This window comes from Scyliorhinus torazame, chromosome 23, assembly GCF_047496885.1.
Source record: "Scyliorhinus torazame isolate Kashiwa2021f chromosome 23, sScyTor2.1, whole genome shotgun sequence".
Lineage (NCBI taxonomy): Eukaryota > Metazoa > Chordata > Chondrichthyes > Carcharhiniformes > Scyliorhinidae > Scyliorhinus > Scyliorhinus torazame.
In genome coordinates, this window is record NC_092729.1 from 85,478,178 (window position 1) to 85,483,052 (window position 4,875).

The following is a 4,875-nucleotide window of genomic DNA, read 5'->3' on the forward strand; positions in this document are numbered from 1 at the left end:
CTCCCTATCTCTGTAACCTCCTCCAGCCCCTACAATTCCCATCCTCCTGTTCAAATCCCTCCCTCCGTCCCTATCTCTGTCACCTCCTCCAGCCCCTACAATTCGCATCCTCCTGTTCAAATCCCTTCCTCCCTCCCTATCTCTGTAACCTCCTCCAGCCCCGACAATTCCAATCCTCCTGTTCAAATCCCTCCCTCCCTCCCTATCTCTGTAACCTCCTCCAGCCCCGACAATTCCCATCCTACTGTTCAGATCCCTCCCTCGCTCCCTCCCTATCTCTGTAACCTCCTCCAGCCCCTACAATTCCCATCCTCCTGTTCAAATCCCTCCCTCCCTCCCTATCTCTGTAACCTCCTCCAGCCCCTCCAATTCTCATCGTCCTGTTCATATCCCTCCCTCCCTATCTCTGTAACCTCCTCCAGCCCCGACAATTCCCATCCTCCTGTTCAAATCCCTCGCTCCCTCCCTATCTCTGTAACCTCCTCCAGCCCCTACAATTCTCATCCTCCTGTTCAAATCCCTCCCTCCCTCCCTATCTCTGTAACCTCCTCCAGCCCCTACAATTCCCATCCTCCTGTTCAGATCCCTCCCTCGCCCCCTCCCTCCCTATCTCTGTAACCTCCTCCAGCCCCGACAATTCTCTTCCTCCTCTTCAAATCCCTCCCTCCCTATCTCTGTAACCTCCTCCAGCCCCTCCAATTCCCATCCTCCTGTTCAGATCCCTCCCTCGCCCCCCTCCCTCCCTATCTCTGTAACCTCCTCCAGCCCCTCCAATTCTCACTCTGCTGGCGAATGGATGAGGAGCTGACAGAAAAGTGATGTGCCGCTCTGGCAGAGAGCGAGTTAAGAGGGACCCTCTGCCTCCTATGCCAGGCTGACGGGCACAGACTGGCATTCGCCGTGGACCTGCGACAGAGCCCTTGAGGGGGGTGCGTCGGAGACAGATGGACCCGTCTGCTGCCAGTCATTAATCCTGGGTACCCGGGGACAGGGGCACAACCTCCATTACTGGCAGCACGTCAGGGGGAGCTGCCCAGCCTGGAGCCATTACTGCCGCTCCCAGGGGACGGCAAGCTGGCCAACTGGGGGGGTCCTGGGGGGCGAGCAAGGCTGCCAGACTGATTTGTCCTCTCCTTTCCCCCCCCGCCCCTCTCCTCTGTCTCCTTCCCCACTCTCCTTACCCCCCCTCTCTCCTTCCCCGTCTCTCTCTCTCCTTCCCCACTCTTTCTCCTTCCCCATCTCTCTCTCCCTCCTTCCCCACTCTCTCCTTCCCCGTCTCTCTCTCTCTCCTTCCCCGTCTCTATCTCTCTCCTTCCCCACTCTCTCTCCTTCCCCGTCTCTCTCTCTCTCTCTCCTTCCCCGTCTCTCTCTCCTTCCCCACTCCCTCTCTCTCTCTCTCCTTACCCCACCCTCTCGCTCCTTCCCCCTCTCGCTCCTTCCCCCTCTCGCTCCTTCCCTCTCTTGCTCCTTCCCTCTCTCGCTCCTTCCCCCACTCTCTCGCTCCTTCCCCCACTCTCTCGCTCCTTCCCCCACTCTCTCGCTCCTTCCCCCACTCTCTCGCTCCTTCCCCCACTCTCTCGCTCCTTCCCCCACTCTCTCGCTCCTTCCCCCACTCTCTCGCTCCTTCCCCCCCCCCCTCTCGCGCCTTCCCACCCCCTCTCGCGCCTCCCCCCCCCCCCCCCTCTCGCGCCTTTCCCCCCCCCCCCTCCCTCGTACTGAGGGAGCGCCGCTCTGTCAGAGGGTCAGTACTGAGGGAGTGCTGCACTGTCAGAGGGTCAGTACTGAGGGAGTGCCGCACTGTCAGAGGGTCAGTACTGAGGGAGTGCCGCACTGTCAGAGGGTCAGTACTGAGGGAGTGCCGCACTGTCAGAGGGTCAGTACTGAGGGAGTGCTGCACTGTCAGAGGGTCAGTACTGAGGGAGTGCTGCACTGTCAGAGGGTCAGTACTGAGGGAGTGCCGCACTGTCAGAGGGTCAGTACTGAGGGAGTGCTGCACTGTCAGAGGGTCAGTACTGAGGGAGTGCCGCACTGTCAGAGGGTCAGTACTGAGGGAGTGCCGCACTGTCAGAGGGTCAGTACTGAGGGAGTGCCGCACTGTCAGAGGGTCAGTACTGAGGGAGTGCTGCACTGTCAGAGGGTCAGTACTGAGGGAGTGCCGCACTGTCGGAGGGTCAGTACTGAGGGAGTGCTGCATTGTCAGAGGGTCAGTACTGAGGGTGTGCTGCACTGTCAGAGGGTCAGTACTGAGGGAGTGCCGCACTGTCGGAGGGTCAGTACTGAGGGAGTGCCGCACTGTCGGAGGGTCAGTACTGAGGGAGTGCCGCACTGTCGGAGGGTCAGTACTGAGGGAGTGCTGCACTGTCAGAGGGTCAGTGCTGAGGGAGCGCTGCATTGTCAGAGGGTCAGTACTGAGGGAGTGCTGCATTGTCAGAGGGTCAGTACTGAGGGAGTGCTGCACTGTCAGAAGGTCAGTGCCGAGAGAGTGCTGCACTGTCAGAGGGTCAGTACTGAGGGAGTGCCGCACTGTCAGAAGGTCAGTACTGAGGGAGTGCCGCACTGTCAGAGGGTCAGTACTGAGGGAGTGCTGCACTGTCAGAGGGTCAGTACTGAGGGAGCGCCGCACTGTCAGAGGGTCAGTACTGAGGGAGCGCCGCACTGTCAGAGGGTCAGTACTGAGGGAGTGCTGCACTGTCAGAGGGTCAGTACTGAGGGAGTGCTGCACTGTCAGAGGGTCAGTACTGAGGGAGCGCCGCACTGTCAGAGGGTCAGTACTGAGGGAGCGCCGCACTGTCAGAGGGTCAGTACTGAGGGAGTGCCGCACTGTCAGAGGGTCAGTACTGAGGGAGCGCCGCACTGTCAGAGGGTCAGTACTGAGGGAGCGCCGCACTGTCAGAGGGTCAGTACTGAGGGAGTGCCGCACTGTCAGAGGGTCAGTACTGAGGGAGTGCCGCACTGTCAGAGGCTCAGTACTGAGGGAGCGCCGCACTGTCAGAGGGTCAGTACTGAGGGAGCGCCGCACTGTCAGAGGGTCAGTACTGAGGGAGTGCCGCACTGTCAGAGGGTCAGTACTGAGGGAGTGCCGCACTGTCAGAGGGTCAGTACTGAGGGAGTGCCGCACTGTCAGAGGGTCAGGACTGAGGGAGTGCCGAACTGTCAGAGGGTCAGTACTGAGGGAGTGCCGCACTGTCAGAGGGTCAGTACTGAGGGAGCGTTGCACTGTCAGAGGCTCAGTACTGAGGGAGCGCCGCACTGTCAGAGGGTCAGTACTGAGGGAGTACCGCACTGTCAGAGGGTCAGTACTGAGGGAGTGCCGCACTGTCAGAGGGTCAGTACTGAGGGAGTGCCGCACTGTCAGAGGGTCAGTACTGAGGGAGTGCCGCACTGTCAGAGGGTCAGTACTGAGGGAGTGCCGCACTGTCAGAGGCTCAGTACTGAGGGAGCGCCGCACTGTCAGAGGCTCAGTACTGAGGGAGTGCCGCACTGTCAGAGGGTCAGTACTGAGGGAGTGCCGCACTGTCAGAGGGTCAGTACTGAGGGAGCGCCGCACTGTCAGAGGGTCAGTGCTGAGGGAGTGCTGCACTGTCAGAGGGTCAGTACTGAGGGAGTGCCGCACTGTCAGAGGGTCAGTACTGAGGGAGTGCTGCACTGTCAGAGGGTCAGTCCTGAGGGAGTGCCGCACTGTCAGAGGGTCAGTACTGAGGGAGTGCCGCACTGTCAGAGGGTCAGTACTGAGGGAGTGCCGCACTGTCAGCGGGTGACGGGGAGGGAGGGTGACGAGTCCGAGCGATATCGAGGTTGTCTTTGGCGATTATTGTGAAGCAGTCGATCCGAGCTTGGTGTCTCCATGGTAATAGCTATTCTGGGACTCGCTACCCTGGGATTGGCATCAGAAAATGTTCCTTCCAATCCCGCTCCACCCCCTCGTCATCCAATGCTCCCACGCTTCCCATACACACTTCCTCTCTCTCTGTGTCTCTCTCTCACACTCCCTCTCTCTCTCTCTCTGTCTCTCACACACTCTCTCTCTTTCACACTCCCTCTCTCTCTCTCTCTCTCTCTCTGTGTCTCTCTCTCACACACTCCCTCTCTCTCTCTCTCTCTCTCTCTCAAATTCCCACTCTCTCTCTCTCTCTCTCTCTCTCTGTGTCTCTCTCTCACACACTCCCTCTCTCTCTCTCTCTCTCTCTCTCAAATTCCCACTCTCTCTCTCTCTCTCTCTCTCTCTCTGTGTCTCTCTCTCACACACTCCCTCTCTCACTCTCACACACTCCCTCTCTCTCTCTCTCTGTGTGTCTCTCACACACTCCCTCTCTCACTCTCACACACTCCCTCTCTGTCTCTCTCTCTCTCTCTCTCTCTGACTCACACACAGTCCCTCTCTCTCTCTCTCAAACACACTCCCTCCCTCACTACCTCCCTCTCTGTGTCTCTATCACACACTGTCACTCTCTCTCACACACTACCTCTCTCTCTCACACACTCACTCCCGCCCTCTGTGTCTCTTTCTATCACACACTCCCTCCCTCTCTCTCTGTGACTATCACACACTGTCCGTCACTCTCTCTGTCTCTCTCTCTCACACACTCCCCCCCTCTCTCTGTGACTCTCTATCACACACTGTCTGTGTCTCTCTCTCTCTCACACACACTCCCTCTCTCTCTCTCTCTCTCACACACACTCCCTCTGTCTTTCTATCACATACTGTCTGTCTCCCTCTCTGTCTCTCTCTCTCTCTCACACACTCCCTCTCTCTCTGTGACTTTCGATCACACACTCTCCCTCTGTCTTACACTCCCTCTCTGTGAGACTTTCTATCACATACTGTCTGTCTCCCTCTCTGTCTCTATTTCTCTCACACACTCCCTCTCTCTCTGT